The 25,804-nt window shown below is 66.3% G+C and overlaps 22 pseudogenes; all 22 read right to left on the reverse strand.

Annotated features, from left to right (window-relative positions):
• Positions 1-144: 144 nt before the first annotated feature.
• On the reverse strand, positions 145-263 carry LOC130705350 (5S ribosomal RNA; annotated as a pseudogene).
• Positions 264-1,173: 910 nt separating this feature from the next.
• LOC130705169 (5S ribosomal RNA) lies at positions 1,174-1,292 on the reverse strand (annotated as a pseudogene).
• A 908-nt stretch (positions 1,293-2,200) lies between these two features.
• On the reverse strand, positions 2,201-2,319 carry LOC130705137 (5S ribosomal RNA; annotated as a pseudogene).
• A 2,965-nt stretch (positions 2,320-5,284) lies between these two features.
• LOC130705167 (5S ribosomal RNA) lies at positions 5,285-5,403 on the reverse strand (annotated as a pseudogene).
• A 910-nt stretch (positions 5,404-6,313) lies between these two features.
• Positions 6,314-6,432, reverse strand: LOC130705409 (5S ribosomal RNA; annotated as a pseudogene).
• Positions 6,433-7,341: 909 nt separating this feature from the next.
• On the reverse strand, positions 7,342-7,460 carry LOC130705466 (5S ribosomal RNA; annotated as a pseudogene).
• A 1,938-nt stretch (positions 7,461-9,398) lies between these two features.
• Positions 9,399-9,517, reverse strand: LOC130705275 (5S ribosomal RNA; annotated as a pseudogene).
• A 908-nt stretch (positions 9,518-10,425) lies between these two features.
• LOC130705254 (5S ribosomal RNA) lies at positions 10,426-10,544 on the reverse strand (annotated as a pseudogene).
• Positions 10,545-11,454: 910 nt separating this feature from the next.
• LOC130705351 (5S ribosomal RNA) lies at positions 11,455-11,573 on the reverse strand (annotated as a pseudogene).
• Positions 11,574-12,483: 910 nt separating this feature from the next.
• Positions 12,484-12,602, reverse strand: LOC130705170 (5S ribosomal RNA; annotated as a pseudogene).
• A 908-nt stretch (positions 12,603-13,510) lies between these two features.
• On the reverse strand, positions 13,511-13,629 carry LOC130705241 (5S ribosomal RNA; annotated as a pseudogene).
• Positions 13,630-14,539: 910 nt separating this feature from the next.
• LOC130705352 (5S ribosomal RNA) lies at positions 14,540-14,658 on the reverse strand (annotated as a pseudogene).
• A 910-nt stretch (positions 14,659-15,568) lies between these two features.
• Positions 15,569-15,687, reverse strand: LOC130705147 (5S ribosomal RNA; annotated as a pseudogene).
• Positions 15,688-16,595: 908 nt separating this feature from the next.
• Positions 16,596-16,714, reverse strand: LOC130705242 (5S ribosomal RNA; annotated as a pseudogene).
• A 910-nt stretch (positions 16,715-17,624) lies between these two features.
• LOC130705353 (5S ribosomal RNA) lies at positions 17,625-17,743 on the reverse strand (annotated as a pseudogene).
• A 910-nt stretch (positions 17,744-18,653) lies between these two features.
• LOC130705171 (5S ribosomal RNA) lies at positions 18,654-18,772 on the reverse strand (annotated as a pseudogene).
• Positions 18,773-19,680: 908 nt separating this feature from the next.
• Positions 19,681-19,799, reverse strand: LOC130705104 (5S ribosomal RNA; annotated as a pseudogene).
• Positions 19,800-20,709: 910 nt separating this feature from the next.
• Positions 20,710-20,828, reverse strand: LOC130705355 (5S ribosomal RNA; annotated as a pseudogene).
• A 910-nt stretch (positions 20,829-21,738) lies between these two features.
• On the reverse strand, positions 21,739-21,857 carry LOC130705231 (5S ribosomal RNA; annotated as a pseudogene).
• Positions 21,858-22,765: 908 nt separating this feature from the next.
• LOC130705105 (5S ribosomal RNA) lies at positions 22,766-22,884 on the reverse strand (annotated as a pseudogene).
• A 910-nt stretch (positions 22,885-23,794) lies between these two features.
• On the reverse strand, positions 23,795-23,913 carry LOC130705356 (5S ribosomal RNA; annotated as a pseudogene).
• A 910-nt stretch (positions 23,914-24,823) lies between these two features.
• Positions 24,824-24,942, reverse strand: LOC130705232 (5S ribosomal RNA; annotated as a pseudogene).
• Positions 24,943-25,804: the final 862 nt, after the last annotated feature.

The raw sequence follows: 25,804 nt of genomic DNA on the forward strand, positions 1-25,804 counted from the left end.
GCCAGTGCGGCTGGGGGCGACCATTCCGGCGCACGCTGTGTTGGGAGGGGCCTGAGGAGGTGAGGCCTGCGGCGGTGCCCGGCAGGGGAGGAGCCGGCCTCGGCCACGGGCGACTAAAGGAGAAGGTGGTGTGGGAGGGAAAAAAGCCTACAGCACCCGGTATTCCCATGTAGTCTCCCATCCAAGTATTAACCAGGCCTGATCCTGCTTAGCTTGTGAGATCAGATGAGATGGGATGCGCTCAGGGTTGTATGGCCATAGAAGGCAGCGGTGGCCACGTGGTGCCTCATGAGGCTCAGCTTCGTTGGTGCTGGTGACTTATCGCCAGGCCGGTGGCCAGCCCTCTCCTGCACGGCCCTGCTGCCTGCCCAGGCAGGCGACAGGAGGCCTCGGGGACACGGAGGTGGCAGAGTCTTGGGCGACCTTGCAGCCCAGTTCTTGCGGGAACCTCCAGACCCGTAGGCGCTTGAGGCTCCGCCCCAGATCCCACTCGATGCTCACAAGGACGTGGCCTCTGAGGCTGGAGGGCCAGTGGCCTGCTGTCCTTTTGGCATTCCCCACTGTGTCCACCCACGCAGTGCTAGGCGCAGCCCGGCCAAGGCCGGGCCGGCCCTCCTGCCTGACGGCAGTGGGCCCAAAGCCAGTGGGAGCCACCATTGGGCCGCCACGGCCCCTTAGCCCCAGCAAAGCCACCCTTGCACCCACGCCAAAATCCACGCACCATTCCGGGTACTGGAGGTCAGCTGACCTGGAGAACTGGTCACGGCCCACGACCCCACTCCCGCCCCCTGCCATGGTGATACGGTGGAGGCTGGGCTTTTTCTGGAGGGAGCTGTGGAGAGACACACGGGCAGACAGGTGGCTGCGGCGCGGATGGGCGCTGCTGGGGTCGGCCAGGGGCAGGACCAGGGCCTCGCGGGCCTCACGATCTTCACCCGGGCCTACAGCGGACTCTGGGTCTGGGCCGGCCACCCCGGGGGAGGGTGGGGTGTGGCTGCCTTCCAGGGCCTCCTTCTGGCGGCATGTCCAGCCAGACGGGCGGGCTGGGCCCCCTCCAGCGCACGATGTGTTGGGAGAGGCTTGAGTAGATGAGGCCTGAAGTTGTGCCCGGCAGGAGCAGAGGAAGCCTCGAGCACCGGCGACTACAAGAAAAGGCAGATCGGGAGGCAAAAAATACTACAGCATCTAGTATTCCCAGGTGGTCTCCCATCCAGGTAGTAAACAGAGCCGACCCTGCTTAGCTTCCAAGACCAGACGAGATGAGGTGCGTTTAGGGTGGTAAGGCCGTAGAAGGCAGCAGGGGCCACGGGGTGCCTCTTGAGGCTCAGCTTCGCTGGTGCTGGGGCTTGCCGACAGCCCGGTAGCCAACCCTCTCCAGCACGGCACAGCCGCCGCCAAGGCAGGTGACAGGAGTCCTCGGGGACCCGGGGTTGGCAGACTCGTGGGTGACCTCGCAGCTCAGGTCAGGCGGGACCCTCCAGGCCCATAGGCGCTTGGCCCTCCGCCCCAGATCCCGCTTGACGCTCACAACGACGTGGCCCCGGGGTCTTAAGGGCCCGTGGCCCGCGGTCCCTTGGGCATTGGCCACCCTGTCTGCCCACACAGTTCTAGGCGAAGCACGGCCGTGGCCGGGCCGGCCCTCTTGCCCGACGGCAGTTGGTCTGAAGCCACTGGGAGCCACCCTTGAGTCGGCACGACCCCTTAGACCCAACAAGGCCACCCTTTCCCCCACGACAACTGCCGAGCAAAGTTCCCTGTGCCTGGTGACCGGCCGGCCCAGAGAACCAGTCTGGCCCACGACCCCACTCCCGCCCCCTGCCATGGTGAAACGGTGGAGGCTGGGCTTTTTCTGGAGGGAGCTGTGGAGAGACACACGGGCAGACAGGTGGCTGCGGCGCGCATGGGCGCTGGTCGGGTCGGCCAGGGGCAGGTCGAGGGGCTCGCGGGCCTCACAATCTACACCCGGGCCTGCGGCGGAGTCTGGGTGCGGGCCGGCCACCCCGGGAGAGGGTGGGGTGTGGCTGCCTTCCAGCGCCTCCTTCTGGCGGCATGTCCAGCCAGACGGGTGGGCTGGGCCCCCTCCAGCGCACGCTGTGTTGGGATAGGCTTGAGAAGATGAGGCCTGCAGCCGTGCCCGGTGGGAGCAGAGGAAGCCTCGAGCACCGGCGACTACAAGAAAAGGCAGATCGGGAGGCAAAAAATACTCCAGCCTCTAATATTCCCTGGTGGTCTCCCATCCAGGTAGTAAACAGAGCCGACCCTGCTTAGCTTCCGAGATCAGACGAGATGAGGTGCGTTTAGGGTGGTATGGCCGTAGAAGGCAGCGGGGGCCACGGGGTGCCTCTTGAGGCTCAGCTTAGCTGGTGCTGGCGAATTACCGCCAGTCCGGCGACCAGCCCTCTGCAGCAAGGCCCTGTGGCCCACCCAGGCTGGCGACAGCACGCCTCGGGGACCGGGGTTGGTGGAGTCTTGGACGACCTCGCAGCTCAGTTCTGGCGGGAACATCCAGGCACATAGGCGCTTGGCGAACCACCCCAGATCCCGCTCGACGCTCACAAAGACGTGCCTCCGAAGGCTTAAGGGCCCGTGGTCCACGGTCCCTTGGGCATTCCCAACCCTGTCCACCCACACAGTAGTAGGTGGAGTCCACCCGCGGCTTGGCCGGCCCTCCTGCCTGAGGGCAGGTAGCCCAAAGCCACTGTTAGCCACCATTGATGCGGCACGGCCCATTGGACCCAGCAAGGCCACCCTTGCCCCCACGCCACCCACTGAGCACTGTTCCCAGCGCATGGTGGCCGGCCGGCCAGGAAAACCGGACCCGGCCCACGACCTCGCTCCCGCACCCAGCCATGGCGAAACAGCGGAGGGTGGGCTTTTTCCGGAGGGAGCTGTGGAGAGACACACAGGCAGACAGGTGGCTGCGGCGCGGATGGGCGCTGGCGGTGGTGGTCAGGTGCAGGACGAGGGCTTCGCGTGCCTCACGGCTGTCACCCGGGCCTGCGGTGGAGTCTGGGTCTGGGCCAGCCACCCCGAGAGCGGCTGTGGTGTGGCTGCCTAACAGGGCCGAGTTCAGGCCGCATGTCCAGCCAGTGCGGCTGGGGGCGCCCCTTCCGGTGCACACTGTGTCGGGAGGGGCCTGAGGAGGTGAGGCCTGCGGCGGTGCCCGGCAGGGGAGGAGCCGGCCTCGGCCACGGGCGACTAAAGGAGAAGGTGGTGTGGGAGGGAAAAAAGCCTACAGCACCCGATATTCCCATGTAGTCTCCCATCCAAGTATTAACCAGGCCTGATCCTGCTTAGCTTGTGAGATCAGATGAGATGGGATGCGCTCAGGGTTGTATGGCCATAGAAGGCAGCGGGGGCCACGGGGTGCCTCATGAGGCTCAGCTTCGTTGGTGCTGGTGACTTATCGCCAGGCCGATGGCCAGCCCTCTCCTGCACGGCCCTGCTGCCTGCCCAGGCAGGCGACAGGAGGCCTCGGGGACACGGAGGTGGCAGAGTCTTGGGCGACCTTGCAGCCCAGTTCTTGCGGGAACCTCCAGACCCGTAGGCGCTTGAGGCTCCGCCCCAGATCCCACTCGATGCTCACAAGGACGTGGCCTCTGAGGCTGGAGGGCCAGTGGCCTGCTGTCCTTTTGGCATTCCCCACTGTGTCCACCCACGCAGTGCTAGGCGCAGCCCAGCCAAGGCCGGCCGGCCCTCCTGCCTGACGGCAGTGGGCCCAAAGCCAGTGGGAGCCACCATTGGGCCGCCACGGCCCCTTAGCCCCAGCAAAGCCACCCTTGCACCCACGCCAGAATCCACACACCATTCCGGGTACTGGAGGTCAGCTGACCTGGAGAACTGGTCACGGCCCACGACCCCACTCCCGCCCCCTGCCATGGTAATACGGTGGAGGCTGGGCTTTTTCTGGAGGGAGCTGTGGAGAGACACACGGGCAGACAGGTGGCTGCGGCGCGGATGGGCGCTGCTGGGGTCGGCCAGGGGCAGGACCAGGGCCTCGCGGGCCTCACGATCTTCACCCGGGCCTACAGCGGACTCTGGGTCTGGGCCGGCCACCCCGGGAGAGGGTGGGGTGTGGCTGCCTTCCAGGGCGTCCTTCTGGCGGCATGTCCAGCCAGACGGGCGGGCTGGGCCCCCTCCAGCGCATGATGTGTTGGTAGAGGCATGAGTAGATGAGGCCTTAAGTTGTGCCCGGCAGGAGCAGAGGAAGCCTCGAGCACCGGTGACTACAAGAAAAGGCAGATCGGGAGGCAAAAAATACTACAGCATCTAGTATTCCCAGGTGGTCTCCCATCCAGGTAGTAAACAGAGCCGAACCTGCTTAGCTTCCAAGACCAGACGAGATGAGTTGCGTTTAGGGTGGTAAGGCCGTAGAAGGCAGCAGGGGCCACGGGGTGCCTCTTGAGGCTCAGCTTCGCTGGTGCTGGGGCTTGCCGACAGCCCGGTAGCCAACCCTCTCCAGCACGGCACTGCCGCCGCCAAGGCAGGTGACAGGAGTCCTCGGGGACCCGGGGTTGGCAGACTCGTGGGTGACCTCGCAGCTCAGGTCAGGCGGGACCCTCCAGGCCCATAGGCGCTTGGCCCTCCGCCCCAGATCCCGCTTGACGCTCACAACGACGTGGCCCCGGGGTCTTAAGGGCCCGTGGCCCGCGGTCCCTTGGGCATTGGCCACCCTGTCTGCCCACACAGTTCTAGGCGAAGCACGGCCGTGGCCGGGCCGGCCCTCCTGCCCGACGGCAGTTGGTCTGAAGCCACTGGGAGCCACCCTTGAGTCGGCACGACCCCTTAGACCCAACAAGGCCACCCTTTCCCCCACGACAACTGCCGAGCAAAGTTCCCTGCGCCTGGTGACCGGCCGGCCCAGAGAACCAGTCTGGCCCACGACCCCACTCCCGCCCCCTGCCATGGTGAAACGGTGGAGGCTGGGCTTTTTCTGGAGGGAGCTGTGGAGAGACACACGGGCAGACAGGTGGCTGCGGCGCGCATGGGCGCTGGTCGGGTCGGCCAGGGGCAGGTCGAGGGGCTCGCGGGCCTCACAATCTACACCCGGGCCTGCGGCAGAGTCTGGGTGCGGGCCGGCCACCCCGGGAGTGGGTGGGGTGTGGCTGCCTTCCAGCGCCTCCTTCTGGCGGCATGTCCAGCCAGACGGGCGGGCTGGGCCCCCTCCAGCGCACGCTGTGTTGGGATAGGCTTGAGTAGATGAGGCCTGCAGGCATGCCCGGTCGGAGCAGAGGAAGCCTCGAGCACCGGCGACTACAAGAAAAGGCAGATCGGGAGGCAAAAAATACTCCAGCCTCTAGTATTCCCTGGTGGTCTCCCATCCAGGTAGTAAACAGAGCCGACCCTGCTTAGCTTCCGAGATCAGACGAGATGAGGTGCGTTTAGGGTGGTATGGCCATAGAAGGCAGCGGGGGCCACGGGGTGCCTCTTGAGGCTCAGCTTAGCTGGTGCTGTCGAATTACCGCCAGTCCGGCGACCAGCCCTCTGCAGCACGGCCCTGCGGCCCACCCAGGTATGTGACAGCAGGCCTCGGGGACCGGGGTTGGTGGAGTCTTGGACGACCTCGCAGCTCAGTTCTGGCGGGAACATCCAGGCACATAGGCGCTTGACGAACCGCCCCAGATCCCGCTCGACGCTCACAAAGACGTGGCTCCGAAGGCTTAAGGGCCCGTGGTCCACGGTCCCTTGGGCATTCCCAACCCTGTCCACCCACGCAGTAGTAGGTGCAGTCCAGCCGCGGCTGGGCCGGCCCTCCTGCCTGAGGGCAGGTAGCCCAAAGCCACTGGGAGCCACCATTGATGCGGCACGGCCCATTGGACCCAGCAAGGCCACCCTTGCCCCCACGCCACCCACTGAGCACTGTTCCCAGCGCATGGTGGCCGGCCGGCCCGGAAAACCGGACCCGGCCCACGACCTCGCTCCCGCACCCAGCCATGGCGAAACAGCGGAGGGTGGGCTTTTTCCGGAGGGAGCTGTGGAGAGACACACAGGCAGACAGGTGGCTGCGGCGCGGATGGGCGCTGGCGGAGGTGGTCAGGTGCAGGACGAGGGCTTCGCGTGCCTCACGGCTGTCACCCGGGCCTGCGGTGGAGTCTGGGTCCAGGCCGGCCACCCCGGGATCGGCTGGGGTGCGGCTGCCTAACAGGGCCTCCTTCTGGCCGCATGTCCAGCCAGTGCGACTGGGGGCGCCCCTTCCGGCGCACACTGTGTCGGGCGGGGCCTGAGGAGGTGAGGCCTGCGGCGGTGCCCGGCAGGGGAGGAGCCGGCCTCGGATACGGGCGACTAAAGGAGAAGGTGGTGCGGGAGGGAAAAAAGCCTACAGCACCCGGTATTCCCATGTAGTCTCCCATCCAAGTACTAACCAGGCCCGACCCTGCTTAGCTTCCAGGATCAGACGAGATGGGGCGCGTTCAGGGTTGTATGGCTGTAGAAGGCAGCGGGGGCCACGGGGTGACTCTTGAGGCTCAGCTTCGCTGGTGCTGGGGCTTGCCGACAGCCCGGTAGCCAACCCTCTCCAGCACTGCCCAGCCGCCCACCAAGGCAGGCGACAGGAGGCCTCGGGGACCCGGGGTTGGCAGACTCGTGGGTGACCTCGCAGCTCAGGTCAGGCGGGACCCTCCAGGACCATAGGCGCTTGGCCCTCTGCCCCAGATCCCGCTTGACGCTCACAACGACGTGGCCCCAGGGGCTTAAGGGCCCGTGGCCCGCGGTCCCTTGGGCATTGGCCACCCTGTCTGCCCACACAGTTCTAGGCGAAGCCCGGCCGCGGACGGGCCGGCCCTCCTGCCCAACGGCAGTTGGTCTGAAGCCACTGGGAGCCACCTTTGAGTCGGCACGACCCCTTAGACCCAACAAGGCCACCCTTTCCCCCACGCCAACTGCCGAGCAAAGTTCCCTGCGCCTGGTGACCGGCCGGCCCGGAGAACCGGTCTGGCCCACGACCCCACTCCCGCCCCCTGCCATGGTGAAACGGTGGAGGGTGGGCTTTTTCTGGAGGGAGCTGTGGAGAGACACACGGGCAGACAGGTGGCTGCGGCGCGGTTGGGCGCTGGTGGGGTCGGCCAGCGGCAGGTCCAGGGCCTCGCGGGCCTCACAATTTTCACCCGGGCCTGCGGCGGAGTCTGAGTCCAGGCCGGCCACCCCAGGAGAGGGTGGGGTGTGGCTGCCTTCCAGGGCCTCCTTCTGGCGGCATGTCCAGCCAGACGGGCGGGCTGGGCCCCCTCCAGCGCACGCTGTGTTGGGAGAGGCTTGAGTAGATGAGGCCTGCAGCCGTGCCCGGTGGGAGCAGAGGAAGCCTCGAGTACCGGCGACTACAAGAAAAGGCAGATCGGGAGGCAAAAAATACTCCAGCCTCTAGTATTCCCAGGTGGTCTCCCATCCAGGTAGTAAACAGAGACGACCCTGCTTAGCTTCCGAGATCAGACGAGTTGAGGTGCGCTTAGGGTGGTATGGCCGTAGAAGGCAGCAGGGGCCACGGGGTGCCTCTTGAGGCTCAGCTTAGCTGGTGCTGTCGAATTACCGCCAGTCTGGCGACCAGCCCTCTGCAGCACGGCCCTGCGGCCCACCCAGGCAGGTGACAGCAGGCCTCGGGGACCGGGGTTTGTGGAGTCTTGGACGACATCGCAGCTCAGTTCTGGCGGGAACATCCAGGCACATAGGCGCTTAACAAACCGCCCCAGATCCCGCTCGACGCTCACAAAGACGTGGCTCCGAAGGCTTAAGGGCCCGTGGTCCACGGTCCCTTGGGCATTCCCAACCCTGTCCACCCACACAGTAGTAGGTGCAGTCCAGCCGCGGCTGGGCCGGAACTCCTGCCTGAGGGAAGGTAGCCCAAAGCCACTGGGAGCCACCATTGATGTGGCACGGCCCATTGGACCCAGCAAGGCCACCCTGGCCCCCACGCCACCCACTGAGCACTGTTCCCAGCGCATGGTGGCCGGCCGGCTCGGAAAACCGGACCCGGCCCACGACCTCGCTCCCGCACCCAGCCATGGCGAAACAGCGGAGGGTGGGCTTTTTCCGGAGGGAGCTGTGGAGAGACACACAGGCAGACAGGTGGCTGCGGCGCGGATGGGCGCTGGCGGAGGTGGTCAGGTGCAGGACGAGGGCTTCGCGTGCCTCACGGCTGTCACCCGGGCCTGCGGTGGAGTCTGGGTCTGGGCCAGCCACCCCGAGAGCGGCTGGCGTGTGGCTGCCTAACAGGGCCGACTTCTGGCCGCATGTCCAGCCAGTGCGGCTGGGGGCGACCATTCCGGCGCACGCTGTGTTGGGAGGGGCCTGAGGAGGTGAGGCCTGCGGCGGTGCCCGGCAGGGGAGGAGCCGGCCTCGGCCACGGGCGACTAAAGGAAAGGTGGTGTGGGAGGGAAACAAGCCGACAGCACCCGGTATTCCCATGTAGTCTCCCATCCAAGTATTAACCAGGCCTGATCCTGCTTAGCTTGTGAGATCAGATGAGATGGGATGCGCTCAGGGTTGTATGGCCATAGAAGGCAGCGGTGGCCACGTGGTGCCTCATGAGGCTCAGCTTCGTTGGTGCTGGTGACTTATCGCCAGGCCGGTGGCCAGCCCTCTCCTGCACGGCCCTGCTGCCTGCCCAGGCAGGCGACAGGAGGCCTCGGGGACACGGAGGTGGCAGAGTCTTGGGCGACCTTGCAGCCCAGTTCTTGCGGGAACCTCCAGACCCGTAGGCGCTTGAGGCTCCGCCCCAGATCCCACTCGATGCTCACAAGGACGTGGCCTCTGAGGCTGGAGGGCCAGTGGCCTGCTGTCCTTTTGGCATTCCCCACTGTGTCCACCCACGCAGTGCTAGGCGCAGCCCGGCCAAGGCCGGGCCGGCCCTCCTGCCTGACGGCAGTGGGCCCAAAGCCAGTGGGAGCCACCATTGGGCCGCCACGGCCCCTTAGCCCCAGCAAAGCCACCCTTGCACCCACGCCAAAATCCACGCACCATTCCGGGTACTGGAGGTCAGCTGACCTGGAGAACTGGTCACGGCCCACGACCCCACTCCCGCCCCCTGCCATGGTGATACGGTGGAGGCTGGGCTTTTTCTGGAGGGAGCTTTGGAGAGACACACGGGCAGAGAGGTGGCTGCGGCGCGGATGGGCGCTGCTGGGGTCGGCCAGGGGCAGGACCAGGGCCTCGCGGGCCTCACGATCTTCACCCGGGCCTACAGCGGACTCTGGGTCTGGGCCGGCCACCCCGGGGGAGGGTGGGGTGTGGCTGCCTTCCAGGGCCTCCTTCTGGCGGCATGTCCAGCCAGACGGGCGGGCTGGGCCCCCTCCAGCGCACGATGTGTTGGGAGAGGCTTGAGTAGATGAGGCCTGAAGTTGTGCCCGGCAGGAGCAGAGGAAGCCTCGAGCACCGGCGACTACAAGAAAAGGCAGATCGGGAGGCAAAAAATACTACAGCATCTAGTATTCCCAGGTGGTCTCCCATCCAGGTAGTAAACAGAGCCGACCCTGCTTAGCTTCCAAGACCAGACGAGATGAGTTGCGTTTAGGGTGGTAAGGCCGTAGAAGGCAGCAGGGGCCACGGGGTGCCTCTTGAGGCTCAGCTTCGCTGGTGCTGGGGCTTGCCGACAGCCCGGTAGCCAACCCTCTCCAGCACGGCACAGCCGCCGCCAAGGCAGGTGACAGGAGTCCTCGGGGACCCGGGGTTGGCAGACTCGTGGGTGACCTCGCAGCTCAGGTCAGGCGGGACCCTCCAGGCCCATAGGCGCTTGGCCCTCCGCCCCAGATCCCGCTTGACGCTCACAACGACGTGGCCCCGGGGTCTTAAGGGCCCGTGGCCCGCGGTCCCTTGGGCATTGGCCACCCTGTCTGCCCACACAGTTCTAGGCGAAGCACGGCCGTGGCCGGGCCGGCCCTCCTGCCCGACGGCAGTTGGTCTGAAGCCACTGGGAGCCACCCTTGAGTCGGCACGACCCCTTAGACCCAACAAGGCCACCCTTTCCCCCACGACAACTGCCGAGCAAAGTTCTCTGCGCCTGGTGACCGGCCGGCCCAGAGAACCAGTCTGGCCCACGACCCCACTCCCGCCCCCTGCCATGGTGAAACGGTGGAGGCTGGGCTTTTTCTGGAGGGAGCTGTGGAGAGACACACGGGCAGACAGGTGGCTGCGGAGCGCATGGGCGCTAGTCGGGTCGGCCAGGGGCAGGTCGAGGGGCTCGCGGGCCTCACAATCTACACGCGGGCCTGCGGCGGAGTCTGGGTGCGGGCCGGCCACCCCGGGAGAGGGTGGGGTGTGGCTGCCTTCCAGCGCCTCCTTCTGGCGGCATGTCCAGCCAGACGGGTGGGCTGGGCCCCCTCCAGCGCACGCTGTGTTGGGATAGGCTTGAGAAGATGAGGCCTGCAGCCGTGCCCGGTGGGAGCAGAGGAAGCCTCGAGCACCGGCGACTACAAGAAAAGGCAGATCGGGAGGCAAAAAATACTCCAGCCTCTAATATACCCTGGTGGTCTCCCATCCAGGTAGTAAACAGAGCCGACCCTGCTTAGCTTCCGAGATCAGACGAGATGAGGTGCGTTTAGGGTGGTATGGCCGTAGAAGGCAGCGGGGGCCACGGGGTGCCTCTTGAGGCTCAGCTTAGCTGGTGCTGGCGAATTACCGCCAGTCCGGCGACCAGCCCTCTGCAGCAAGGCCCTGTGGCCCACCCAGGCTGGCGACAGCACGCCTCGGGGACCGGGGTTGGTGGAGTCTTGGACGACCTCGCAGCTCAGTTCTGGCGGGAACATCCAGGCACATAGGCGCTTGGCGAACCGCCCCAGATCCCGCTCGACGCTCACAAAGACGTGGCTCCGAAGGCTTAAGGGCCCGTGGTCCACGGTCCCTTGGGCATTCCCAACCCTGTCCACCCACACAGTAGTAGGTGCAGTCCAGCCGCGGCTGGGCCGGAACTCCTGCCTGAGGGAAGGTAGCCCAAAGCCACTGGGAGCCACCATTGATGCGGCACGGCCCATTGGACCCAGCAAGGCCACCCTTGCCCCCACGCCACCCACTGAGCACTGTTCCCAGCGCATGGTGGCCGGCCGGTCCGGAAAACCGGCCCCGGCCCACGACCTCGCTCCCGCACCCAGCCATGGCGAAACAGCGGAGGGTGGGCTTTTTCCGGAGGGAGCTGTGGAGAGACACACAGGCAGACAGGTGGCTGCGGCGCGGATGGGCGCTGGCGGAGGTGGTCAGGTGCAGGACGAGGGCTTCGCGTGCCTCACGGCTGTCACCCGGGCCTGCGGTGGAGTCTGGGTCTGGGCCAGCCACCCCGAGAGCGGCTGGCGTGTGGCTGCCTAACAGGGCCGACTTCTGGCCGCATGTCCAGCCAGTGCGGCTGGGGGCGCCCATTCCGGCGCACGCTGTGTTGGGAGGGGCCTGAGGAGGTGAGGCCTGCGGCGGTGCCCGGCAGGGGAGGAGCCGGCCTCGGCCACGGGCGACTAAAGGAGAAGGTGGTGTGGGAGGGAAAAAAGCCTACAGCACCCGGTATTCCCATGTAGTCTCCCATCCAAGTATTAACCAGGCCTGATCCTGCTTAGCTTGTGAGATCAGATGAGATGGGATGCGCTCAGGGTTGTATGGCCATAGAAGGCAGCGGGGGCCACGGGGTGCCTCATGAGGCTCAGCTTCGTTGGTGCTGGTGTCTTATCGCCAGGCCGGTGGCCAGCCCTCTCCTGCACGGCCCTGCTGCCTGCCCAGGCAGGCGACAGGAGGCCTCGGGGACACGGAGGTGGCAGAGTCTTGGGCGACCTTGCAGCCCAGTTCTTGTGGGAACCTCCAGACCCGTAGGCGCTTGAGGCTCCGCCCCAGATCCCACTCGATGCTCACAAGGACGTGGCCTCTGAGGCTGGAGGGCCAGTGGCCTGCTGTCCTTTTGGCATTCCCCACTGTGTCCACCCACGCAGTGCTAGGCGCAGCCCGGCCAAGGCCGGGCCGGCCCTCCTGCCTGACGGCAGTGGGCCCAAAGCCAGTGGGAGCCACCATTGGGCCGCCACGGCCCCTTAGCCCCAGCAAAGCCACCCTTGCACTCACGCCAAAATCCACGCACCATTCCGGGTACTGGAGGTCAGCTGACCTGGAGAACTGGTCACGGCCCACGACCCCACTCCCGCCCCCTGCCATGGTGATACGGTGGAGGCTGGGCTTTTTCTGGAGGGAGCTGTGGAGAGACACACGGGCAGACAGGTGGCTGCGGCGCGGATGGGCGCTGCTGGTGTCGGCCAGGGGCAGGACCAGGGCCTCGGGGGCCTCACGATCTTCACCCGGGCCTACAGCGGACTCTGGGTCTGGGCCGGCCACCCCGGGAGAGGGTGGGGTGTGGCTGCCTTCCAGGGCCTCCTTCTGGCGGCATGTCCAGCCAGACGGGCGGGCTGGGCCCCCTCCAGCGCACGATGTGTTGGGAGAGGCTTGAGTAGATGAGGCCTGAAGTTGTGCCCGGCAGGAGCAGAGGAAGCCTCGAGCACCGGCGACTACAAGAAAAGGCAGATCGGGAGGCAAAAAATACTACAGCATCTAGTATTCCCAGGTGGTCTCCCATCCAGGTAGTAAACAGAGCCGACCCTGCTTAGCTTCCAAGACCAGACGAGATGAGGTGCGTTTAGGGTGGTAAGGCCGTAGAAGGCAGCAGGGGCCACGGGGTGCCTCTTGAGGCTCAGCTTCGCTGGTGCTGGGGCTTGCCAACAGCCCGGTAGCCAACCCTCTCCAGCACGGCACAGCCGCCGCCAAGGCAGGTGACAGGAGTCCTCGGGGACCCGGGGTTGGCAGACTCGTGGGTGACCTCGCAGCTCAGGTCAGGCGGGACCCTCCAGGCCCATAGGCGCTTGGCCCTCCGCCCCAGATCCCGCTTGACGCTCACAATGACGTGGCCCCGGGGTCTTAAGGGCCCGTGGCCCGCGGTCCCTTGGGCATTGGCCACCCTGTCTGCCCACACAGTTCTAGGCAAAGCACGGCCGTGGCCGGGCCGGCCCTCCTGCCCGACGGCAGTTGGTCTGAAGCCACTGGGAGCCACCCTTGAGTCGGCACGACCCCTTAGACCCAACAAGGCCACCCTTTCCCCCACGACAACTGCCGAGCAAAGTTCCCTGCGCCTGGTGACCGGCCGGCCCAGAGAACCAGTCTGGCCCACGACCCCACTCCCGCCCCCTGCCATGGTGAAACGGTGGAGGCTGGGCTTTTTCTGGAGGGAGCTGTGGAGAGACACACGGGCAGACAGGTGGCTGCGGCGCGCATGGGCGCTGGTCGGGTCGGCCAGGGGCAGGTCGAGGGGCTCGCGGGCCTCACAATCTACACCCGGGCCTGCGGCGGAGTCTGGGTGCGGGCCGGCCACCCCGGGAGAGGGTGGGGTGTGGCTGCCTTCCAGCGCCTCCTTCTGGCGGCATGTCCAGCCAGACGGGCGGGCTGGGCCCCCTCCAGCGCACGCTGTGTTGGGATAGGCTTGAGTAGATGAGGCCTGCAGGCATGCCCGGTGGGAGCAGAGGAAGCCTCGAGCACCGGCGACTACAAGAAAAGGCAGATCGGGAGGCAAAAAATACTCCAGCCTCTAGTATTCCCTGGTGGTCTCCCATCCAGGTAGTAAACAGAGCCGCCCCTGCTTAGCTTCCGAGATCAGACGAGATGAGGTGCGTTTAGGGTGGTATGGCCGTAGAAGGCAGCGGGGGCCACGGGGTGCCTCTTGAGGCTCAGCTTAGCTGGTGCTGGCGAATTACCGCCAGTCCGGCGACCAGCCCTCTGCAGCAAGGCCCTGTGGCCCACCCAGGCAGGCGACAGCACGCCTCGGGGACCGGGGTTGGTGGAGTCTTGGACGACCTCGCAGCTCAGTTCTGGCGGGAACATCCAGGCACATAGGCGCTTGGCGAACCGCCCCAGATCCCGCTCGACGCTCACAAAGACGTGGCTCCGAAGGCTTAAGGGCCCATGGTCCACGGTCCCTTGGGCATTCCCAACCCTGTCCACCCACACAGTAGTAGGTGCAGTCCAGCCGCGGCTGGGCCGGAACTCCTGCCTGAGGGCAGGTAGCCCAAAGCCACTGGGAGCCACCATTGATGCGGCACGGCCCATTGGACCCAGCAAGGCCACCCTTGCCCCCACGCCACCCACTGAGCACTGTTCCCAGCGCATGGTGGCCGGCCGGTCCGGAAAACCGGCCCCGGCCCACGACCTCGCTCCCGCACCCAGCCATGGCGAAACAGCGGAGGGTGGGCTTTTTCCGGAGGGAGCTCTGGAGAGACACACAGGCAGACAGGTGGCTGCGGCGCGGATGGGCGCTGGCGGAGGTGGTCAGGTGCAGGACGAGGGCTTCGCGTGCCTCACGGCTGTCACCCGGGCCTGCGGTGGAGTCTGGGTCTGGGCCAGCCACCCCGAGAGCGGCTGGCGTGTGGCTGCCTAACAGGGCCGACTTCTGGCCGCATGTCCAGCCAGTGCGGCTGGGGGCGCCCATTCCGGCGCACGCTGTGTTGGGAGGGGCCTGAGGAGGTGAGGCCTGCGGCGGTGCCCGGCAGGGGAGGAGCCGGCCTCGGCCACGGGCGACTAAAGGAGAAGGTGGTGTGGGAGGGAAAAAAGCCTACAGCACCCGGTATTCCCATGTAGTCTCCCATCCAAGTATTAACCAGGCCTGATCCTGCTTAGCTTGTGAGATCAGATGAGATGGGATGCGCTCAGGGTTGTATGGCCATAGAAGGCAGCGGGGGCCACGGGGTGCCTCATGAGGCTCAGCTTCGTTGGTGCTGGTGTCTTATCGCCAGGCCGGTGGCCAGCCCTCTCCTGCACGGCCCTGCTGCCTGCCCAGGCAGGCGACAGGAGGCCTCGGGGACACGGAGGTGGCAGAGTCTTGGGCGACCTTGCAGCCCAGTTCTTGTGGGAACCTCCAGACCCGTAGGCGCTTGAGGCTCCGCCCCAGATCCCACTCGATGCTCACAAGGACGTGGCCTCTGAGGCTGGAGGGCCAGTGGCCTGCTGTCCTTTTGGCATTCCCCACTGTGTCCACCCACGCAGTGCTAGGCGCAGCCCGGCCAAGGCCGGGCCGGCCCTCCTGCCTGACGGCAGTGGGCCCAAAGCCAGTGGGAGCCACCATTGGGCCGCCACGGCCCCTTAGCCCCAGCAAAGCCACCCTTGCACCCACGCCAAAATCCACGCACCATTCCGGGTACTGGAGGTCAGCTGACCTGGAGAACTGGTCACGGCCCACGACCCCACTCCCGCCCCCTGCCATGGTGATACGGTGGAGGCTGGGCTTTTTCTGGAGGGAGCTGTGGAGAGACACACGGGCAGACAGGTGGCTGCGGCGCGGATGGGCGCTGCTGGTGTCGGCCAGGGGCAGGACCAGGGCCTCGGGGGCCTCACGATCTTCACCCGGGCCTACAGCGGACTCTGGGTCTGGGCCGGCCACCCCGGGAGAGGGTGGGGTGTGGCTGCCTTCCAGGGCCTCCTTCTGGCGGCATGTCCAGCCAGACGGGCGGGCTGGGCCCCCTCCAGCGCACGATGTGTTGGGAGAGGCTTGAGTAGATGAGGCCTGAAGTTGTGCCCGGCAGGAGCAGAGGAAGCCTCGAGCACCGGTGACTACAAGAAAAGGCAGATCGGGAGGCAAAAAATACTACAGCATCTAGTATTCCCAGGTGGTCTCCCATCCAGGTAGTAAACAGAGCCGACCCTGCTTAGCTTCCAAGACCAGACGAGATGAGGTGCATTTAGGGTGGTAAGGCCGTAGAAGGCAGCAGGGGCCACGGGGTGCCTCTTGAGGCTCAGCTTCGCTGGTGCTGGGGCTTGCCGACAGCCCGGTAGCCAACCCTCTCCAGCACGGCACAGCCGCCGCCAAGGCAGGTGACAGGAGTCCTCGGCGACCCGGGGTTGGCAGACTCGTGGGTGACCTCGCAGCTCAGGTCAGGCGGGACCCTCCAGGCCCATAGGCGCTTGGCCCTCCGCCCCAGATCCCGCTTGACGCTCACAACGACGTGGCCCCGGGGTCTTAAGGGCCCGTGGCCCGCGGTCCCTTGGGCATTGGCCACCCTGTCTGCCCACACAGTTCTAGGCGAAGCACGGCCGTGGCCGGGCCGGCCCTCCTGCCCGACGGCAGTTGGTCTGAAGCCACTGGGAGCCACCCTTGAGTCGGCACGACCCCTTAGACCCAACAAGGCCACCCTTTCCCCCACGACAACTGCCGAGCAAAGTTCCCTGCGCCTGGTGACCGGCCGGCCCAGAGAACCAGTCTGGCCCACGACCCCACTCCCGCCCCCTGCCATGGTGAAACGGTGGAGGCTGGGCTTTTTCTGGAGGGAGCTGTGGAGAGACACACGGGCAGACAGGTGGCTGCGGCGCGCATGGGCGCTGGTCGGGTCGGCCAGGGGCAGGTCGAGGGGCTCGCGGGCCTCACAATCTACACCCGGGCCTGCGGCGGAGTCTGGGTGCGGGCCGGCCACCCCGGGAGAGGGTGGGGTGTGGCTGCCTTCCAGCGCCTCCTTCTGGCGGCATGTCCAGCCAGACGGGCGGGCTGGGCCCCCTCCAGCGCACGCTGTGTTGGGATAGGCTTGATTAGATGAGGCCTGCAGGCATGCCCGGTGGGAGCAGAGGAAGCCTCGAGCACCGGCGACTACAAGAAAAGGCAGATCGGGAGGCAAAAAATACTCCAGCCTCTAGTATTCCCTGGTGGTCTCCCATCCAGGTAGTAAACAGAGCCGCCCCTGCTTAGCTTCCGAGATCAGACGAGATGAGGTGCGTTTAGGGTGGTATGGCCGTAGAAGGCAGCGGGGGCCACGGGGTGCCTCTTGAGGCTCAGCTTAGCTGGTGCTGGCGAATTACCGCCAGTCCGGCGACCAGCCCTCTGCAGCAAGGCCCTGTGGCCCACCCAGGCAGGCGACAGCACGCCTTGGGGACCGGGGTTGGTGGAGTCTTGGACGACCTCGCAGCTCAGTTCTGGCGGGAACATCCAGGCACATAGGCGCTTGGCGAACCGCCCCAGATCCCGCTCGACGCTCACAAAGACGTGGCTCCGAAGGCTTAAGGGCCCGTGGTCCACGGTCCGTTGGGCATTCCCAACCCTGTCCACCCACACAGTAGTAGGTGCAGTCCAGCCGCGGCTGGGCCGGAACTCCTGCCTGAGGGAAGGTAGCCCAAAGCCACTGGGAGCCACCATTGATGCGGCACGGCCCATTGGACCCAGCAAGGCCACCCTTGCCCCCACGCCACCCACTGAGCACTGTTCCCAGCGCATGGTGGCCGGCCGGTCCGGAAAACCGGCCCCGGCCCACGACCTCGCTCCCGCACCCAGCCATGGCGAAACAGCGGAGGGTGGGCTTTTTCCGGAGGGAGCTGTGGAGAGACACACAGGCAGACAGGTGGCTGCGGCGCGGATGGGCGCTGGCGGAGGTGGTCAGGTGCAGGACGAGGGCTTCGCGTGCCTCACGGCTGTCACCCGGGCCTGCGGTGGAGTCTGGGTCTGGGCCAGCCACCCCGAGAGCGGCTGGCGTGTGGCTGCCTAACAGGGCCGACTTCTGGCCGCATGTCCAGCCAGTGCGGCTGGGGGCGCCCATTCCGGCGCACGCTGTGTTGGGAGGGGCCTGAGGAGGTGAGGCCTGCGGCGGTGCCCGGCAGGGGAGGAGCCGGCCTCGGCCACGGGCGACTAAAGGAGAAGGTGGTGTGGGAGGGAAAAAAGCCTACAGCACCCGGTATTCCCATGTAGTCTCCCATCCAAGTATTAACCAGGCCTGATCCTGCTTAGCTTGTGAGATCAGATGAGATGGGATGCGCTCAGGGTTGTATGGCCATAGAAGGCAGCGGGGGCCACGGGGTGCCTCATGAGGCTCAGCTTCGTTGGTGCTGGTGTCTTATCGCCAGGCCGGTGGCCAGCCCTCTCCTGCACGGCCCTGCTGCCTGCCCAGGCAGGCGACAGGAGGCCTCGGGGACACGGAGGTGGCAGAGTCTTGGGCGACCTTGCAGCCCAGTTCTTGTGGGAACCTCCAGACCCGTAGGCGCTTGAGGCTCCGCCCCAGATCCCACTCGATGCTCACAAGGACGTGGCCTCTGAGGCTGGAGGGCCAGTGGCCTGCTGTCCTTTTGGCATTCCCCACTGTGTCCACCCACGCAGTGCTAGGCGCAGCCCGGCCAAGGCCGGGCCGGCCCTCCTGCCTGACGGCAGTGGGCCCAAAGCCAGTGGGAGCCACCATTGGGCCGCCACGGCCCCTTAGCCCCAGCAAAGCCACCCTTGCACCCACGCCAAAATCCACGCACCATTCCGGGTACTGGAGGTCAGCTGACCTGGAGAACTGGTCACGGCCCACGACCCCACTCCCGCCCCCTGCCATGGTGATACGGTGGAGGCTGGGCTTTTTCTGGAGGGAGCTGTGGAGAGACACACGGGCAGACAGGTGGCTGCGGCGCGGATGGGCGCTGCTGGTGTCGGCCAGGGGCAGGACCAGGGCCTCGGGGGCCTCACGATCTTCACCCGGGCCTACAGCGGACTCTGGGTCTGGGCCGGCCACCCCGGGAGAGGGTGGGGTGTGGCTGCCTTCCAGGGCCTCCTTCTGGCGGCATGTCCAGCCAGACGGGCGGGCTGGGCCCCCTCCAGCGCACGATGTGTTGGGAGAGGCTTGAGTAGATGAGGCCTGAAGTTGTGCCCGGCAGGAGCAGAGGAAGCCTCGAGCACCGGTGACTACAAGAAAAGGCAGATCGGGAGGCAAAAAATACTACAGCATCTAGTATTCCCAGGTGGTCTCCCATCCAGGTAGTAAACAGAGCCGACCCTGCTTAGCTTCCAAGACCAGACGAGATGAGGTGCGTTTAGGGTGGTAAGGCCGTAGAAGGCAGCAGGGGCCACGGGGTGCCTCTTGAGGCTCAGCTTCGCTGGTGCTGGGGCTTGCCGACAGCCCGGTAGCCAACCCTCTCCAGCACGGCACAGCCGCCGCCAAGGCAGGTGACAGGAGTCCTCGGCGACCCGGGGTTGGCAGACTCGTGGGTGACCTCGCAGCTCAGGTCAGGCGGGACCCTCCAGGCCCATAGGCGCTTGGCCCTCCGCCCCAGATCCCGCTTGACGCTCACAACGACGTGGCCCCGGGGTCTTAAGGGCCCGTGGCCCGCGGTCCCTTGGGCATTGGCCACCCTGTCTGCCCACACAGTTCTAGGCGAAGCACGGCCGTGGCCGGGCCGGCCCTCCTGCCCGACGGCAGTTGGTCTGAAGCCACTGGGAGCCACCCTTGAGTCGGCACGACCCCTTAGACCCAACAAGGCCACCCTTTCCCCCACGACAACTGCCGAGCAAAGTTCCCTGCGCCTGGTGACCGGCCGGCCCAGAGAACCAGTCTGGCCCACGACCCCACTCCCGCCCCCTGCCATGGTGAAACGGTGGAGGCTGGGCTTTTTCTGGAGGGAGCTGTGGAGAGACACACGGGCAGACAGGTGGCTGCGGCACGCATGGGCGCTGGTCGGGTCGGCCAGGGGCAGGTCGAGGGGCTCGCGGGCCTCACAATCTACACCCGGGCCTGCGGCGGAGTCTGGGTGCGGGCCGGCCACCCCGGGAGAGGGTGGGGTGTGGCTGCCTTCCAGCGCCTCCTTCTGGCGGCATGTCCAGCCAGACGGGCGGGCTGGGCCCCCTCCAGCGCACGCTGTGTTGGGATAGGCTTGAGTAGATGAGGCCTGCAGGCATGCCCGGTGGGAGCAGAGGAAGCCTCGAGCACCGGCGACTACAAGAAAAGGCAGATCGGGAGGCAAAAAATACTCCAGCCTCTAGTATTCCCTGGTGGTCTCCCATCCAGGTAGTAAACAGAGCCGACCCTGCTTAGCTTCCGAGATCAGACGAGATGAGGTGCGTTTAGGGTGGTATGGCCGTAGAAGGCAGCAGGGGCCACGGGGTGCCTCTTGAGGCTCAGCTTAGCTGGTGCTGGCGAACTACCGCCAGTCCGGCGACCAGCCCTCTGCAGCAAGGCCCTGTGGCCCACCCAGGCAGGCGACAGCACGCCTCGGGGACCGGGGTTGGTGGAGTCTTGGACGACCTCGCAGCTCAGTTCTGGCGGGAACATCCAGGCACATAGGCGCTTGGCGAACCGCCCCAGATCCCGCTCGACGCTCACAAAGACGTGGCTCCGAAGGCTTAAGGGCCCGTGGTCCACGGTCCCTTGGGCATTCCCAACCCTGTCCACCCACACAGTAGTAGGTGCAGTCCAGCCGCGGCTGGGCCGGAACTCCTGCCTGAGGGAAGGTAGCCCAAAGCCACTGGGAGCCACCATTGATGCGGCACGGCCCATTGGACCCAACAAGGCCACCCTTGCCCCCACGCCACCCACTGAGCACTGTTCCCAGCGCATGGTGGCCGGCCGGCCCGGAAAACCGGACCCGGCCCACGACCTCGCTCCCGCACCCAGCCATGGCGAAACAGCGGAGGGTGGGCTTTTTCCGGAGGGAGCTGTGGAGAGACACACAGGCAGACAGGTGGCTGCGGCGCGGATGGGCGCTGGCGGAGGTGGTCAGGTGCAGGACGAGGGCTTCGCGTGCCTCACGGCTGTCACCCGGGCCTGCGGTGGAGTCTGGGTCTGGGCCAGCCACCCCGAGAGCGGCTGGCGTGTGGCTGCCTAACAGGGCCGACTTCTGGCCGCATGTCCAGCCAGTGCGGCTGGGGGCGCCCATTCCGGCGCACGCTGTGTTGGGAGGGGCCTGAGGAGGTGAGGCCTGCGGCGGTGCCCGGCAGGGGAGGAGCCGGCCTCGGCCACGGGCGACTAAAGGAGAAGGTGGTGTGGGAGGGAAAAAAGCCTACAGCACCCGGTATTCCCATGTAGTCTCCCATCCAAGTATTAACCAGGCCTGATCCTGCTTAGCTTGTGAGATCAGATGAGATGGGATGCGCTCAGGGTTGTATGGCCATAGAAGGCAGCGGGGGCCACGGGGTGCCTCATGAGGCTCAGCTTCGTTGGTGCTGGTGTCTTATCGCCAGGCCGGTGGCCAGCCCTCTCCTGCACGGCCCTGCTGCCTGCCCAGGCAGGCGACAGGAGGCCTCGGGGACACGGAGGTGGCAGAGTCTTGGGCGACCTTGCAGCCCAGTTCTTGCGGGAACCTCCAGACCCGTAGGCGCTTGAGGCTCCGCCCCAGATCCCACTCGATGCTCACAAGGACGTGGCCTCTGAGGCTGGAGGGCCAGTGGCCTGCTGTCCTTTTGGCATTCCCCACTGTGTCCACCCACGCAGTGCTAGGCGCAGCCCGGCCAAGGCCGGGCCGGCCCTCCTGCCTGACGGCAGTGGGCCCAAAGCCAGTGGGAGCCACCATTGGGCCGCCACGGCCCCTTAGCCCCAGCAAAGCCACCCTTGCACTCACGCCAAAATCCACGCACCATTCCGGGTACTGGAGGTCAGCTGACCTGGAGAACTGGTCACGGCCCACGACCCCACTCCCGCCCCCTGCCATGGTGATACGGTGGAGGCTGGGCTTTTTCTGGAGGGAGCTGTGGAGAGACACACGGGCAGACAGGTGGCTGCGGCGCGGATGGGCGCTGCTGGTGTCGGCCAGGGGCAGGACCAGGGCCTCGGGGGCCTCACGATCTTCACCCGGGCCTACAGCGGACTCTGGGTCTGGGCCGGCCACCCCGGGAGAGGGTGGGGTGTGGCTGCCTTCCAGGGCCTCCTTCTGGCGGCATGTCCAGCCAGACGGGCGGGCTGGGCCCCCTCCAGCGCACGATGTGTTGGGAGAGGCTTGAGTAGATGAGGCCTGAAGTTGTGCCCGGCAGGAGCAGAGGAAGCCTCGAGCACCGGTGACTACAAGAAAAGGCAGATCGGGAGGCAAAAAATGCTACAGCATCTAGTATTCCCAGGTGGTCTCCCATCCAGGTAGTAAACAGAGCCGACCCTGCTTAGCTTCCAAGACCAGACGAGATGAGGTGCGTTTAGGGTGGTAAGGCCGTAGAAGGCAGCAGGGGCCACGGGGTGCCTCTTGAGGCTCAGCTTCGCTGGTGCTGGGGCTTGCCGACAGCCCGGTAGCCAACCCTCTCCAGCACGGCACAGCCGCCGCCAAGGCAGGTGACAGGAGTCCTCGGCGACCCGGGGTTGGCAGACTCGTGGGTGACCTCGCAGCTCAGGTCAGGCGGGACCCTCCAGGCCCATAGGCGCTTGGCCCTCCGCCCCAGATCCCGCTTGACGCTCACAACGACGTGGCCCCGGGGTCTTAAGGGCCCGTGGCCCGCGGTCCCTTGGGCATTGGCCACCCTGTCTGCCCACACAGTTCTAGGCGAAGCACGGCCGTGGCCGGGCCGGCCCTCCTGCCCGACGGCAGTTGGTCTGAAGCCACTGGGAGCCACCCTTGAGTCGGCACGACCCCTTAGACCCAACAAGGCCACCCTTTCCCCCACGACAACTGCCGAGCAAAGTTCCCTGCGCCTGGTGACCGGCCGGCCCAGAGAACCAGTCTGGCCCACGACCCCACTCCCGCCCCCTGCCATGGTGAAACGGTGGAGGCTGGGCTTTTTCTGGAGGGAGCTGTGGAGAGACACACGGGCAGACAGGTGGCTGCGGCGCGCATGGGCGCTGGTCGGGTCGGCCAGGGGCAGGTCGAGGGGCTCGCGGGCCTCACAATCTACACCCGGGCCTGCGGCGGAGTCTGGGTGCGGGCCGGCCACCCCGGGAGAGGGTGGGGTGTGGCTGCCTTCCAGCGCCTCCTTCTGGCAGCATGTCCAGCCAGACGGGCGGGCTGGGCCCCCTCCAGCGCACGCTGTGTTGGGATAGGCTTGAGTAGATGAGGCCTGCAGGCATGCCCGGTGGGAGCAGAGGAAGCCTCGAGCACCGGCGACTACAAGAAAAGGCAGATCGGGAGGCAAAAAATACTCCAGCCTCTAGTATTCCCTGGTGGTCTCCCATCCAGGTAGTAAACAGAGCCGACCCTGCTTAGCTTCCGAGATCAGACGAGATGAGGTGCGTTTAGGGTGGTATGGCCGTAGAAGGCAGCGGGGGCCACGGGGTGCCTCTTGAGGCTCAGCTTAGCTGGTGCTGGCGAATTACCGCCAGTCCGGCGACCAGCCCTCTGCAGCAAGGCCCTGTGGCCCACCCAGGCAGGCGACAGCACGCCTCGGGGACCGGGGTTGGTGGAGTCTTGGACGACCTCGCAGCTCAGTTCTGGCGGGAACATCCAGGCACATAGGCGCTTGGCGAACCGCCCCAGATCCCGCTCGACGCTCACAAAGACGTGGCTCCGAAGGCTTAAGGGCCCATGGTCCACGGTCCCTTGGGCATTCCCAACCCTGTCCACCCACACAGTAGTAGGTGCAGTCCAGCCGCGGCTGGGCCGGAACTCCTGCCTGAGGGAAGGTAGCCCAAAGCCACTGGGAGCCACCATTGATGCGGCACGGCCCATTGGACCCAGCAAGGCCACCCTTGCCCCCACGCCACCCACTGAGCACTGTTCCCAGCGCATGGTGGCCGGCCAGCCCGGAAAACCGGACCCGGCCCACGACCTCGCTCCCGCACCCAGCCATGGCGAAACAGCGGAGGGTGGGCTTTTTCCGGAGGGAGCTGTGGAGAGACACACAGGCAGACAGGTGGCTGCGGCGCGGATGGGCGCTGGCAGAGGTGGTCAGGTGCAGGACGAGGGCTTCGCGTGCCTCACGGCTGTCACCCGGGCCTGCGGTGGAGTCTGGGTCTGGGCCAGCCACCCCGAGAGCGGCTGGGGTGTGGCTGCCTAACAGGGCCGACTTCTGGCCGCATGTCCAGCCAGTGCGGCTGGGGGCGCCCATTCCGGCGCACGCTGTGTTGGGAGGGGCCTGAGGAGGTGAGGCCTGCGGCGGTGCCCGGCAGGGGAGGAGCCGGCCTCGGCCACGGGCGACTAAAGGAGAAGGTGGTGTGGGAGGGAAAAAAGCCTACAGCACCCGGTATTCCCATGTAGTCTCCCATCCAAGTATTAACCAGGCCTGATCCTGCTTAGCTTGTGAGATCAGATGAGATGGGATGCGCTCAGGGTTGTATGGCCATAGAAGGCAGCGGGGGCCACGGGGTGCCTCATGAGGCTCAGCTTCGTTGGTGCTGGTGTCTTATCGCCAGGCCGGTGGCCAGCCCTCTCCTGCACGGCCCTGCTGCCTGCCCAGGCAGGCGACAGGAGGCCTCGGGGACACGGAGGTGGCAGAGTCTTGGGCGACCTTGCAGCCCAGTTCTTGCGGGAACCTCCAGACCCGTAGGCGCTTGAGGCTCCGCCCCAGATCCCACTCGATGCTCACAAGGACGTGGCCTCTGAGGCTGGAGGGCCAGTGGCCTGCTGTCCTTTTGGCATTCCCCACTGTGTCCACCCACGCAGTGCTAGGCGCAGCCCGGCCAAGGCCGGGCCGGCCCTCCTGCCTGACGGCAGTGGGCCCAAAGCCAGTGGGAGCCACCATTGGGCCGCCACGGCCCCTTAGCCCCAGCAAAGCCACCCTTGCACTCACGCCAAAATCCACGCACCATTCCGGGTACTGGAGGTCAGCTGACCTGGAGAACTGGTCACGGCCCACGACCCCACTCCCGCCCCCTGCCATGGTGATACGGTGGAGGCTGGGCTTTTTCTGGAGGGAGCTGTGGAGAGACACACGGGCAGACAGGTGGCTGCGGCGCGGATGGGCGCTGCTGGTGTCGGCCAGGGGCAGGACCAGGGCCTCGGGGGCCTCACGATCTTCACCCGGGCCTACAGCGGACTCTGGGTCTGGGCCGGCCACCCCGGGAGAGGGTGGGGTGTGGCTGCCTTCCAGGGCCTCCTTCTGGCGGCATGTCCAGCCAGACGGGCGGGCTGGGCCCCCTCCAGCGCACGATGTGTTGGGAGAGGCTTGAGTAGATGAGGCCTGAAGTTGTGCCCGGCAGGAGCAGAGGAAGCCTCGAGCACCGGTGACTACAAGAAAAGGCAGATCGGGAGGCAAAAAATGCTACAGCATCTAGTATTCCCAGGTGGTCTCCCATCCAGGTAGTAAACAGAGCCGACCCTGCTTAGCTTCCAAGACCAGACGAGATGAGGTGCGTTTAGGGTGGTAAGGCCGTAGAAGGCAGCAGGGGCCACGGGGTGCCTCTTGAGGCTCAGCTTCGCTGGTGCTGGGGCTTGCCAACAGCCCGGTAGCCAACCCTCTCCAGCACGGCACAGCCGCCGCCAAGGCAGGTGACAGGAGTCCTCGGGGACCCGGGGTTGGCAGACTCGTGGGTGACCTCGCAGCTCAGGTCAGGCGGGACCCTCCAGGCCCATAGGCGCTTGGCCCTCCGCCCCAGATCCCGCTTGACGCTCACAACGACGTGGCCCCGGGGTCTTAAGGGCCCGTGGCCCGCGGTCCCTTGGGCATTGGCCACCCTGTCTGCCCACACAGTTCTAGGCAAAGCACGGCCGTGGCCGGGCCGGCCCTCCTGCCCGACGGCAGTTGGTCTGAAGCCACTGGGAGGCACCCTTGAGTCGGCACGACCCCTTAGACCCAACAAGGCCACCCTTTCCCCCACGACAACTGCCGAGCAAAGTTCCCTGCGCCTGGTGACCGGCCGGCCCAGAGAACCAGTCTGGCCCACGACCCCACTCCCGCCCCCTGCCATGGTGAAACGGTGGAGGCTGGGCTTTTTCTGGAGGGAGCTGTGGAGAGACACACGGGCAGACAGGTGGCTGCGGCGCGCATGGGCGCTGGTCGGGTCGGCCAGGGGCAGGTCGAGGGGCTCGCGGGCCTCACAATCTACACCCGGGCCTGCGGCGGAGTCTGGGTGCGGGCCGGCCACCCCGGGAGAGGGTGGGGTGTGGCTGCCTTCCAGCGCCTCCTTCTGGCGGCATGTCCAGCCAGACGGGCGGGCTGGGCCCCCTCCAGCGCACGCTGTGTTGGGATAGGCTTGAGTAGATGAGGCCTGCAGGCATGCCCGGTGGGAGCAGAGGAAGC

The sequence above is a fragment of the Balaenoptera acutorostrata genome, chromosome 16, assembly GCF_949987535.1.
Source record: "Balaenoptera acutorostrata chromosome 16, mBalAcu1.1, whole genome shotgun sequence".
Classification (NCBI taxonomy): Eukaryota; Metazoa; Chordata; class Mammalia; order Artiodactyla; family Balaenopteridae; genus Balaenoptera; species Balaenoptera acutorostrata.